This window comes from Schistocerca nitens, chromosome 8 (assembly GCF_023898315.1).
Source record: "Schistocerca nitens isolate TAMUIC-IGC-003100 chromosome 8, iqSchNite1.1, whole genome shotgun sequence".
NCBI classification, from domain to species: Eukaryota; Metazoa; Arthropoda; class Insecta; order Orthoptera; family Acrididae; genus Schistocerca; species Schistocerca nitens.
In genome coordinates, this window is record NC_064621.1 from 235,928,680 (window position 1) to 235,943,209 (window position 14,530).

The following is a 14,530-nucleotide window of genomic DNA, read 5'->3' on the forward strand; positions in this document are numbered from 1 at the left end:
TACAGAATAACGAAGAACCCTAAGTGAGGATCAGCAATTTACATAACACGAAACAAACAGTTTAAATAAAACAGAACACTTGCACATATTGACATTTCTACAAAAAATTATTCACACAGAAATTACAATTATATACAGTAAGTTTTGTTCCCTCCAAATGGGACAAAGAATTTAAATGACAGATACACTACTTTGCATAGAACCAAACCATGACATCAAAGTTTGTACAAAGAAAGGAGTACACAATTTTGCGTTATCTATTCAATCAAACACATTTACAGATACTCAACGATGTAACATTAAATAAAACAAAAGGCAAAATAAATCAGTAGAGCATTAGAGCTATGGTGTTACAAACGCTCCCGGGAACAAGGAAGCAGCAGTATTATGGCTGTTCCCTGAAGCGGCAATGCAGCTGCTTCCTTGTTCCTGCCAGCGTTGCGACTGATACGCCATGCTTTCATCCACACATGGAATATATGATAATTACCACTGTCAGTTACCTTACATTTAAACACTAATGTGGCAGTATGAGCACTAGAAGCATGTATGGCTAACGTTGTGCACTTCAAACCTTCCCGTCTCCTCTATACCTCTTTTGTTAATGATAACCTTCCCTTTTACAATAACCTATGTAACCTTCCCTTGGGATTTCTATCTCTTGCTTAATAATAACAAATGAAATCTTCCCTTTGAAATTTATTCTCTTTCTCAGTCTTCGCATACAAATTTAATTGCTGCTTATTAAAAGTGATTTTCTGATTATTTCGACGAAACATACATGTGTCGTCGTCGTGGCCCTCAGTCGTTATCTGCAATAACCCAAAACTGTTCCTTACCTTTTTTTTTTTTTACTGTTACTGGATCGTCATCTGACTGCTACATCGAACTGCGACATGAATATACTTACTCTGTTTTACTATACTCTATTAGCTGCTGGTGGGCTTTCAAAATAAGTGGCTGTATTTATTACCAAAGCTGACGTTATTCTTTAATAGCAAAGCTGACGTAATTATTAAATTAATTTGACTAAAATTACGTAACTCATAGTTAAACTTTTTCTTGACAACAATAAAATTTTGCCAAGTTTTACGTTGATGGTTTTTGGATGGAATATAATTGTTGTTGTTGTTGTTGTTGTTGTGGTCTTCAGTCCTGAGACCGGTTTGATGCAGCTCTCCATGCTACTCTACCCTGTGCAAGCTTCTTCATCTCCCAGTACCTACTGCAACCTACATCCTTCTGAATCTGCTTAGTGTATTGATCTCTTGGTCTCCCTCTACGATTTTTACCCTCCACGCTGCCCTCCAATGCTAAATTTGTGATCCCTTGATGCCTCAAAACATGTCCTACCAACCGATCCCTTCTTCTAGTCAAGTTGTGCCACAAACTTCTCTTCTCCCCAATCCTATTCAATACCTCCTCATTAGTTACGTGATCTACCCACCTTATCTTCAGCATTCTTCTGTAGCACCACATTTCGAAAGCTTCTATTCTCTTCTTGTCCAAACTGGTTATCGTCCATGTTTCACTTCCATACATGGCTACACTCCATACAAATACTTTCAGAAACGACTTCCTGACACTTAAATCTATACTCGATGTTAACAAATTTCTCTTCTTCAGAAACAATTTCCTTGCCATTGCCAGTCTACATTTTATATCCTCTCTACTTCGACCATCATCAGTTATTTTACTCCCTAAATAGCAAAACTCCTTTACTACTTTAAGTGTCTCATTTCCTAATTTAATCCCCTCAGCATCACCCGATTTAATTTGACTACATTCCATTATCCTCGTTTTGCTTTTGTTGATGTTCATCTTATATCCTCCTTTCAAGACACTGTCCATTCCGTTCAACTGCTCTTCCAAGTCCTTTGCTGTCTCTGACAGAATTACAATGTCATCGGCGAACCTCAAAGTTTTTACTTCTTCTCCATGAATTTTAATACCTACTCCGAATTTTTCTTTTGTTTCCTTTACTGCTTGCTCAATATACAGATTGAATAACATCGGGGAGAGGCTACAACCCTGTCTCACTCCTTTCCCAACCACTGCTTCCCTTTCATGCCCCTCGACTCTTATAACTGCCATCTGGTTTCTGTACAAATTGTAAATAGCCTTTCGCTCCCTGTATTTTACCCCTGCCACCTTCAGAATTTGAAAGAGAGTATTCCAGTTAACGTTGTCAAAAGCTTTCTCTAAGTCTACAAATGCTAGAAACGTAGGTTTGCCTTTTCTTAATCTTTCTTCTAAGATAAGTCTTAAGGTTAGTATTGCCTCACGTGTACCAACATTTCTACGGAATCCAAACTGATCTTCCCCGAGGTCCGCTTCTACCAGTTTTTCCATTCGTCTGTAAAGAATACGCGTTAGTATTTTGCAGCTGTGACTTATTAAACTGATAGTTCGGTAATTTTCACATCTGTCAAAACCTGCTTTCTTTGGTATTGGAATTATTATATTCTTCTTGAAGTCTGTGGGTATTTCGCCTGTCTCATACATCTTGCTCACCAGATGGTAGAGTTTTGTCATGACTGGCTCTCCCAAGGCCATCAGTAGTTCTAATGGAATGTTGTCTACTCCCGGGGCCTTGTTTCGACTCAGGTCTTTCAGTGCTCTGTCAAACTCTTCACGCAGTATCTTATCTCCCATTTCATCTTCATCTACATCCTCTTCCATTTCCATAATATTGTCCTCAAGCACATCGCCCTTGTACAAACCCTCTATATACTCCTTCCACCTTTCTGCCTTCCCTTCTTTGCTTAGAACTGGGTTGCCATCTGAGCTCTTGATATTCATACAAGTGGTTTTCTTCTCTCCAAAGGTCTCTTTAATTTTCCTGTAGGCAGTATCTATCTTACCCCTAGTGAGACAAGCCTCTATATCCTTACATTTGTCCTCTAGCCATCCCTGCTTAGCCATTTTGCACTTTCTGTCGATCTCATTTTTGAGACGTTTGTATTCCCTTTTGCCTGCTTCATTTACTGCATTTTTATATTTTCTCCTTTCATCAATTAAATTCAATATTTCTTCTGTTACCCAAGGATTTCTATTAGCCCTCGTCTTTTTACCTACTTGATCCTCTGCTGCCTTCACTACTTCATCCCTCAGAGCTACCCATTCTTCTTCTACTGTATTTCTTTCCCCCATTCCTGTCAATTGTTCCCTTATGCTCTCCCTGAAACTCTCTACAACCTCTGGTTCTTTCAGTTTAGCCAGGTCCCATTTCCTTAAATTCCCACCTTTTTGCAGTTTCTTCAGTTTCAATCTGCAGTTCATAACCAATAGATTGTGGTCAGAATCCACATCTGCCCCTGGAAATGTCTTACAATTTAAAACCTGGTTCCTAAATCTCTGTCTTACCATTATATAATCTATCTGATACCTCTTAGTATCTCCAGGATTCTTCCAGGTATACAACCTTCTTTTATGATTCTTGAACCAAGTGTTAGCTATGATTAAGTTATGCTCTGTGCAAAATTCTACAAGGCGGCTTCCTCTTTGATTTCTTCCCCCCAATCCATATTCACCTACTATGTTTCCTTCTCTCCCTTTTCCTACTGACGAATTCCAGTCACCCATGACTATTAAATTTTCGTCTCCCTTCACTACCTGAATAATTTCTTTTATCTCGTCATACATTTCATCAATTTCTTCATCATCTGCAGAGCTAGTTGGCATATAAACTTGTACTACTGTAGTAGGCATGGGCTTTGTGTCTATCTTGGCCACAATAATGCGTTCACTATGCTGTTTGTAGTAGCTAACCCGCACTCCTATCTTTTTATTCATTATTAAACCTACTCCTGCATTACCCCTATTTGATTTTGTATTTATAACCCTGTAATCACCTGACCAAAAGTCTTGTTCCTCCTGCCACCGAACCTCACTAATTCCCACTATATCTAACTTTAACCTATCCATTTCCCTTTTTAAATTTTCTAACCTACCTGCCCGATTAAGGGATCTGACATTCCACGCTCCGATCCGTAGAATGCCAGTTTTCTTTCTCCTGATAACGACGTCCTCTTGAGTAGTCCCCGCCCGGAGATCCGAATGGGGGACTATTTTACCTCCGGAATATTTTACCCAAGAGGACGCCATCATCATTTAATCATACAGTAAAGCTGCATGTCCTCGGGAAAAATTACGGCTGTAGTTTCCCCTTGCTTTCAGCCGTTCGCAGTACCAGCACAGCAAGGCCGTTTTGGTTAATGTTACAAGGCCAGATCAGTCAATCATCCAGACTGTTGCCCCTGCAACTACTGAAAAGGCTGCTGCCCCTCTTCAGGAACCACATGTTTGTCTGGCCCTCAACAGATACCCCTCCGTTGTGGTTGCACCTACGGTACGGCCATCTGTATCGCTGAGGCACGCAAGCCTCCCCACCAACGGCAAGGTCCATGGTTCATGGGGGAAGGGAATATAATTAGAAATGCAATATTGCTGGCAAAAGTTAATTATATTCTGAATGAAATGATTTTACAAACGTTCAAATGGGACTTACTTTGTACAATAATCTTACAACTAGCAATGTGCAAACATACCTTCAGTACTTGAGTTTCTCAAAAAATTAATTCAATAATATTAGTTCCTCTTATTATAATAGTTAGCTGATGTCTCTGTACATCCTTTTATAATCTCTTGTAAATCATAGCTGGTGGCTGGCAGGCACACCACTCCTCTCAACCTCTTGCTTCAGACCTGCTACCGACTCCCTTCACATCTCGCTTACTACTGACTTCCTACGAACGCTAGAGTGCGGTCTCTCCCGCCAACAACACTTTCTGGTGCAGACAATCCCTGCTACCGTTACAAAATGTATCAATGTGCGGTCTTCCCCGCTTTTTTCTTAAAATATATCCATACGCGGTCTCTCCCGCCCTTTTTAAAATTATATCAATTTGCGGTCTCTCTTGTCAACAATACTTTGGTGCAGACATTCCCTCCTACCACAATTATTTCCAACATGACAAATATTAGTTATCCCTACTTCATCCTATTAATAAAATATAAACATCTTTCATAAATTGTGATTTGACAATAGACAATAGAAATATACACGTCTTACACACTATGTAACCATGACAACCTACTTTAGTGTATACATGACAACAGGAGAGATTCAGCTGAACAGATTGTAACGATGTGCAATGCCTGTTGGCTGATACACACTGAATTAAAAATTATATATATATATATATATATATATATATATATATATATATATATATATTCGTACTCACAAGAACAATGACGGTGGTTACTATTAAATATACACTGGTGCAGAGAGTTGTCGGCATAACATTTTATAAAGATACTTGATAATGTTCTGAGATCGAAATTACGCAATCATATAGCGAATAAAAAATGGCAGGTACAGGCGAACTAAATCATTTAAACAGTTCATCACAGCTGCAGATGCAGTCTCAATGCGTATAGATAAAAAAAAGTGTTGAAAAATATATGGATTATAAGAGTTTTGAACTTGAATGCGATTTCCGTAAAAACTAAAAGCCGATTTTTATGAGCACATAGATAAAACTGGTATCTTCAGTTGGTGTTTGGCATTATCGGTCATAACGGTGATTGTTAAGGAGTAACTCAGCTTGATATGGAAATAATATACCTGACAATTACAAGACACAAAAGGGGAAAAAAGCTTGTTGTAGCGGTTCCTTTACCCCAGTTCTTAACAAATTAGCTAATCAGGATGACGTTGTGGTCGAGTGGTTCTAGGCACTTCAGTCTGGAACCACGCGGCTGCTACGGTCGCAGGTTCAAATCCTGCCTCGGGCATGGATGTGTGTGATGTCCTTAGGTTAGTTAGGTTTTAGTAGTTCTAAGTATAGGGGACTGATGACCTCACATGTTAAGTCCCATAGTGCTTGGAGCCATTTGATTTTTAATTAGGATGAGATACAAGGAATGTTCCTGCTGCGACACATTACTGCGTCGAAGCTGCTAACAGCACAAGTTGTTGCTCGCGAATTTTTGAACGTGGAGGCTTAGTTGACCAACTGGTAACGAAAACGTCCACAGATTGCTTGCAATTCCGCTAGCTCAACGGGAGGCGTTATTCTTATCTCGTGTTTTTTAAAGTTGTCTATGTGTCCCCACTGGCTTTCTTGTCCGCCGGTCGCAGGTTGTTACCTGCATACAGTCAACTGTGAATAATGGAATGGCAGTTGGGGAACCCTACAGTGGCAGTCTCGAACTGGAAGGACGCCACCTTATTTTAATAAAATAGTGAAGAAACGATCTTTGGAGACACTCCGACAGCAGTAGCTGAATCGAAGTTTGCGAAACCTAATAATCACTTATCGAGTATCATTGCATGCTCTTAAAATCATCTCGGGGCTGCGCGAAGTAGCCGCGCTGTCTCAGGCACCTTTTCAAGGTTCGTGCGGCTCTCCCGTCGGAGGTTCGAGTCCCCCCTCGGAGGTTCGAGTCCTCCCTCGGGCATGGGTGTGTGTGTTGTCCTTAGCATAAGATAGTTTACATTAGATTAAATAGTGTGTAAGCCTAGGGACCGATGATCTCAGCAGTTTGGTCCCTTCGGAACTTACCACAAATTTCCAAAATTTAAAATTATCTCCACACGAATTTAGTCATCACACGAGGTCATACAAACGCGAGATCATATATAAACGCTCTCTGCGGCACTGTTAATCGCTAAATCGCTTACACGTGCAGATACAGTCCTTCCACAGGACACAAGTGTTATCTCTCCAAAATGAAGTCCAAGACTGGGGAATGAGTTAGCCTCAGCCTTTCACCCCTGTCTGCACAGGACGCGTTTTTGACTGGACGTTTTGATCGGCCAATGATTGACAACAACATATGAACCTCTAATAAACATGTGAGCTTGATTTTCGAGTTTCTGAAATCATGGTTAAGTAGCTATCTGTGCGGATAATGTCGACATTCTTGTTGGAGGCGTATTTACTTACGCTGAGGGGACAAGTCATCAAATACATCCTAATATCGTGTCGGATCTCCTTTTGCCCCACGAAGGACAGCAGTTCGACGTGGCGTGGGCTCAGCAAGTCGTTGGAATTTCCCTGCAGAAATAATGAGCCAAATTGCCTCTATAGCCGTCCATAATTGCGGAAGTGTTGTCAGTGCAGGATGTTGTACACGAACTGACCTCTCCATTATGTCCCATAAATGTTCGATGCAATTCATGTCGAGCGATCTGGGTGGCCAAATCATTCGCTCGAATTGTCCATAATTTTCCTCAAACCAATCCGTAAAACTGTGTCCTGGTGGCGTGACATAGTTGATTGGGAACATGGATAGCTGGAAAAGGTCTCCAAGTAGCCGAACATAACCATTTCCAGTGAATGATCGATGCAGCTGGACCAGAGCACCCAGACCATTGGCTTGTGCCTGGTCTGATGTGTCCTGCAAATATTAAGGTAAGAACGCTTGTATTCTTTGATTCTTGCCTTGTGAACTTTGAATATTTTTCTCTGAACACTTCATTGTGTTTCTACTTCAAGCTTTGAAAAGGTTTTCTCATTTGATCATTTAACTAATTTTGTGTGGTGTTAATTAAAAAAAGGCAAGATCTTTAAAATTTTTTTACTTTGTGGTAGCAACATTCAACTTTATCTTTTATTTGCTGAAACTCTTCCTTGCATTTCCCAGCAGAATCGGCATCATTCGACTTCGATTCTTCAGTAATTCGTTGTATTGCGCAAGATATTTCCTCGGTAACTCGTTGATTTATCTCAACAGATTTGTTCTCAACCCACTCAGCCATCTATTCTTTCCACTTCTTAGTCTGAGTTATTACATAATCACAATGTGTTTTTATATCTCCTAGATTCATAACCTGATGCTTAAATTATCTACTGGAGTTTCGTGATAGATTGTGTTGTTTTAATAATCTGTGCATCGTCTTTCAGCTGATTACTTAATTCTGCAAGGCCTTCGTACTTCTTATTTGTTTCGTTTGATTCGGTTCTAATCTGTTGTATATCATTTAAGATCCTGTTATCATCTCTTTCTTCTAGTTTCTTTTCACGCTCGACTTCTAGAGCGGCTTCTTTTATATCTCGCTCAATCTATAGAGCTTTAAACAATTCCCCGTTTTTTTTCCGGCAAGCAAATTTTTCCTCTTGTTGACGTTCACGTTCCGCTTTGAGAGTCTCTGTCCAAATTTCATCAGAAACTCGATAAGGAGCTCCCGGCATCTAGTCCAGAGAGTCGCGGCTCTTACCGGTTCGAACTTTTCCTGTATTCATTCAAATAAATCCGACGAGACGTGTCTAGACGCCTCATCACCTCGATCTAATTGTGACGTAGATTCTTCTACGTCGGCTTGACCTGCCTCGGCCATTCCTACCTGATTAGCCATTGGTAATGTCTCGATGTACGAATTATCATGTTCATTTAAGTCATCGCGAGACCCATATACTACTAAATTCGCAGACGCCATTTTTCCTTCACGAATTTTCTTCACCATTTCACCCGAGTTAATTTCTATAGAAAAATCTAATGTCTTTAAACACAAATACTAGAAGTATTCCAGTTAAAACTCATTTCCTGGTCTGCCAGAAATAAATAAATAACTAATGAATAAAAATTGCGTAGGTAAGTGACAATACTTAACAGGGCTGCCTTTAGGTCCAATTGCCTGTAAGTTACTTATCTAACGCCTTTCACTTCAGATTTATGTTGCAAACTGCTTAAATGGGAGTGTAGTTGGACTTCTTGGACTATGGTTGTGGAGTAAGCTTTTACATACACTATCATAGTCCAGGGGGGCTGTGTAGGGAAATACACTCCTGGAAATGGAAAAAAGAACACATTGACACCGGTGTGTCAGACCCACCATACTTGCTCCGGACACTGCGAGAGGGCTGTACAAGCAATGATCACACGCACGGCACAGCGGACACACCAGGACCCGCGGTGTTGGCCGTCGAATGGCGCTAGCTGCGCAGCATTTGTGCACCGCCGCCGTCAGTGTCAGCCAGTTTGCCGTGGCATACGGAGCTCCATCGCAGTCTTTAACACTGGTAGCATGCCGCGACAGCGTGGACGTGAACCGTATGTGCAGTTGACGGACTTTGAGCGAGGGCGTATAGTGGGCATGCGGGAGGACGCATGCTCTGTTGCCTGTGTCTATGTGCCTGTGGTTCTGTCAGTGTGATCATGTGATGTATCTGACCCCAGGAATGTGTCAATAAAGTTTCCCCTTCCTGGGACAATGAATTCACGGTGTTCTTATTTCAATTTCCAGGAGTGTATTACAGTAATTGTTTCTTTCATAATAATATTTAATTAGCGTTATTTGAAATATCTAAAAAAGTTTTAATTAAAAGGAAGTAAACTGACAAAGAACATAAAGTTATAAGAAAACAAAGAAATAATACGGTAGTTTTCTTTGCTCGTAACCATCATTGTTAGCTCACCACTTTTCCGTTTACTATTCTGATTCCTGTCGTATGATTGCTGTATTTTCTGTTTTTGCGATTGCTGCTATTGCGTGGTGTGTAGAGTGAAGTACTGAAAATATACGAAGTTATTTTGAAAAGTGCAGTGATCATTTTACAAAAGAATTACCTGCGCCAAGTAGGCATAATTTTCATCCGCCAAAGATATACACTCCTGGAAATTGAAATAAGAACACCGTGAATTCATTGTCCCAGGAAGGGGAAACTTTATTGACACATTCCTGGGGTCAGATACATCACATGATCACACTGACAGAACCACAGGCACATAGACACAGGCAACAGAGCATGCACAATGTCGGCACTAGTACAGTGTATATCCACCTTTCGCAGCAATGCAGGCTGCTATTCTCCTATGGAGACGATCGTAGAGATGCTGGATGTAGTCCTGTGGAACGGCTTGCCATGCCATTTCCACCTGGCGCCTCAGTTGGACCAGCGTTCGTGCTGGACGTGCAGACCGCGTGAGACGACGCTTCATCCAGTCCCAAACATGCTCAATGGGGGACAGATCCGGAGATCTTGCTGGCCAGGGTAGTTGACTTACACCTTCTAGAGCACGTTGGGTGGCACGGGATACATGCGGACGTGCATTGTCCTGTTGGAACAGCAAGTTCCCTTGCCGGTCTAGGAATGGTAGAACGATGGGTTCGATGACGGTTTGGATGTACCGTGCACTATTCAGTGTCCCCTCGACGATCACCAGTGGTGTACGGCCAGTGTAGGAGATCGCTCCCCACACCATGATGCCGGGTGTTGGCCCTGTGTGCCTCGGTCGTATGCAGTCCTGATTGTGGCGCTCACCTGCACGGCGCCAAACACGCATACGACCATCATTGGCACCAAGGCAGAAGCGACTCTCATCGCTGAAGACGACACGTCTCCATTCGTCCCTCCATTCACGCCTGTCGCGACACCACTGGAGGCGGGCTGCACGATGTTGGGGCGTGAGCGGAAGACGGCCTAACGGTGTGCGGGACCGTAGCCCAGCTTCATGGAGACGGTTGCGAATGGTCCTCGCCGATACCCCAGGAGCAACAGTGTCCCTAATTTGCTGGGAAGTGGCGGTGCGGTCCCCTACGGCATTGCGTAGGATCCTACGGTCTTGGCGTGCATCCGTGCGTTGCTGCGGTCCGGTCCCAGGTCGACGGGCACGTGCACCTTCCGCCGACCACTGGCGACAACATCGATGTACTGTGGAGACCTCACGCCCCACGTGTTGAGCAATTCGGCGGTACGTCCACCCGGCCTCCCGCATGCCCACTATACGCCCTCGCTCAAAGTCCGTCAACTGCACATACGGTTCACGTCCACGCTGTCGCGGCATGCTACCAGTGTTAAAGACTGCGATGGAGCTCCGTATGCCACGGCAAACTGGCTGACACTGACGGCGGCGGTGCACAAATGCTGCGCAGCTAGCGCCATTCGACGGCCAACACCGCGGGTCCTGGTGTGTCCGCTGTGCCGTGCGTGTGATCATTTCTTGTACAGCCCTCTCGCAGTGTCCGGAGCAAGTATGGTGGGTCTGACACACCGGTGTCAATGTGTTCTTTTTTCCATTTCCAGGAGTGTAGTTTCAGAGACTTGAATTTATTTAAAGAGAGAGAAAGATACATTCTTTATTGATTAGAACTGAAGATTTGAGATATTTAAGGTTAAATGAAATTATCAAGTGAAGTTATAGTGTGAATGTTTACAAAAGTTATGAATACCGATATCGACATTCAAGAGTTAGTATAAAATTTCAATACTGCAGCCTGTTAGAATCTCTGGTCAGTATAAAATTTCAATACTGCAACCTGTTAGAATCTCTGGTCGGACGTAAACATTGAGCTAGCTGGGACATTTTAATAACTTGTTAATGAATATTTATTGGCCTATCTAAAGAACATAAAATAGGAAAGACAATAAACTCTGCAAACCTACAACCAAAAATAAGAATCAATAGTGCAGATCACATACTTACGTCGACGCAGCCCGTTCTGTAGCATGTGTAATAAACACAGAATGTGGTGCCACACAACGTGTCACTACACAAAACTGGAGCTAATAGCATAGGCACATAGGGAACACAGACGACACAGATCTGTAAGTCCACGGTATTGGTGATAAGTTGAGAAAACCGTCCCGAAACGGATGTGCTACCAAACGCCACTGTTTCCTGCGCATGTACCCCGACATCAACATGGGATATGATCACCATGCACACGTACACAGGCCGCACAACGGGTTGGCATACTCTGGATCAGGAGGTCGAGCAGCTGCTGGTGTATAGCCTCCCATAGTTGCACCAGTGCCTGTCGGAGCTCCTGAAGTGTCGTAGGGGTTTGAAGACTTGCAGCGATACGTCGACCGAGAGCATCACAGACGTGCTCGATGGGGTTTAGGTCAGAAGAACAGGCAGGCCACTCCATTCGCATGATATATTTTGTTTCAAGGTACTCCTCCACGATGGCAGCTCGGTGGGGCCGTGCGTTATCATCCATTAGGAGGAAGGTGGGACACACTGTACCCCTAAAGAGGCGGACATACTGGTGCAAAATGACGTCCCGATGCATATGACGTGTTATAGTTCCTCTATCAAAGACATGCAGGGGTGTAGGTGCACCAATCATAATCCCACCCAACACTATCAAAACACGACCTCCATACAGGTCTCTTTCAAGTACATTAAGGGGTTGGTACCTGGTTCCTGGTTAACGTCAGATGAAAACCCGGTGAGAGTCACTGTTCAGACTATACCTGGACTCGTCCGTGAAGATAACGTGGGACCACTGTTGCAATGACTATGTACTGTGTTCTTGACACAGGGATTTACAGGCTCTCCTGTGACCAGGGGTCAGTGGAATGCACCTTGCAGGTCTCCGGGCAAATAAACCATGTCTGTTCAGTCGTCTGTAGACGGTATGTCTGGAGACAACTGTTCCAGTGGCTGCGGTAAGGTCCCGAGCAAGGCTACGTGCAGTACTCCGTGGCCGTCTGCGGGCACTGATGGTGAGATATCGGTCTTCTTGTGGTGGTGTACACTGTCGACCTCCCGTACCGTAGCGGCTGGACACGTTTCCTGTCTGCTGGAATCGTTGCCATAATCTTGACATCACACTTTGTGGCACACGGAGGGCCCGTGCTAAGACCTGCTGTGCTAAGAACCGCACAATAACCCTGGGTTCGGTGTGGGGCGTCGGAGGGGTGAAGTGGACTGCGGTAGCCGTCCTGGGGTTGTGGACCACTGCAGCTGCGGCGGGGACGGAGCCTCTCCGTCGTTTCTAGGTCCCCGGTTAACATACAATACATACAATGCATGAATTCAAAAATAAACTTACGATTATTTCAGATATCATCTTAGAATGTGTTCAAAAACCGATAGGGTCGCGTTTCAAAATCATATGAATAATCGATAGACCAGCGTACGCTGGGTGGTAGGCGCTTTATGAAACAAGGTTTTTTTTTTCTTCAAGAATATGAATTTAGCACCCCCTGAAATTGCCACCCGGGTCAGATACGCCAGTTTGCTCCCTCCCCCCCCCACTCCCCTCCTCCACCCCCAGTGGAGAGACAATGAACCAGAGGGAAGAATGTATGGAACTGCGACGATAGCGCTGAGGTGGTGGTGGAACGAAATGGTACTTACATCTCGGACATGCCTCGTAGACGAAAATCTAAATTGAACTGAGCTCGAAAGTGCAAAGTGCAAGAAGACATCAACATCAAAATGGTTCAAATGGCTCTGAGCACTATGGGACTCAACATCTTAGGTCATAAGTCCCCTAGAACTTAGAACTACTTAAACCTAACTAACCTAAGGACATCACACACACCCATGCCCGAGGCAGGATTCGAACCTGCGACCGTAGCAGTCCCGCGGTTCCGGACTGCAGCGCCAGAACCGCTAGACCACCGCGGCCGGCACATCAACATCTTTCCACGCCCTACAAAAATATAAAATGCTCTTTCGTCTTGACCTGAAAAAGAATTTTGTACAAACACTTATACTTCAAATTGTTGATTATAGCAATGTTATCCTATAAGGCCTTCTCAGTGAAGTTCACAGCGCCTGGAACTGGTCATGATGCTTGTATTCGATATACCTGCGATAATCGACTCGGTCATATGTCACCATCATACGCACAGTTATCCTGGAACTGTGCGGACAAGTGCAGAGATTTCCATATCCTCTGTCTTTTTTACTGTCTTGTTAACGTACACTTTTCCCCAATCTCTTCTCGATCTTAACGCTCTCGTCTGAACAACATGACAGAAATACCTGTTCCCACAAGAGCAAAATCCTTTCTGTCCCACTCCATCGTTCAGCCACTTTCTCGAAGTCCTTCTAGTGGAAGGTACCTGACTCTGGAATAATCTCCTGCATTATATATAGAAACTGAGTAACATCTTCAGCTTCAGAAGACAGTTAAAGACATATCTGCTCAAGCAACAATACTGATTACCAATGTTCCTGTACACATTCGTTACCCTTGCACATCCTTCTTTCTAAATAGATCTCCCTCATTTCCCAGTATTCTTAGCTGGTACAGTCTTCTTAAATTTCGTTCTCCCAGAACTCGTTATATCAGAAAACACCTATCTTGTACATCTATAAATTCTTTTTATATCTGCCACTGTTATTATTATTATTAGCGAATGTCCCCATTGGAGAACGATAAGCAGGTCAGGTGATTTTGAATTTTTCTTAGGGTTCTTCTTATTTTCCCAATATTTGTTTATTTTCTCCCTGAAGGCATTCTTTCTTTCTTGGGTCCACTTTGGTTGACATGGTTTTGGTTCTATCTCTGGTACAAACTTCCACTTAGCAATTTTGCTTCTTCATATATCCCTGCCTGATGTGTTTGAAACTCAATTTTTGTTTTTGTCAAATTCTTAACTTCAGCTACCCAAGGTATTGATGCTTTAAGAGAGGTCACATAGTCTGTTTCCAGGTAATCTGTCTAAGTGTCCATAGAATTTCATTTGTTTCTTTCTGATGCCAGTTTCGATGTTTGATACTTTTTCTGTTGTCTTGATGGTTTCGAGTCTGTATCTATCTTGTGTGTGGTCTCAGA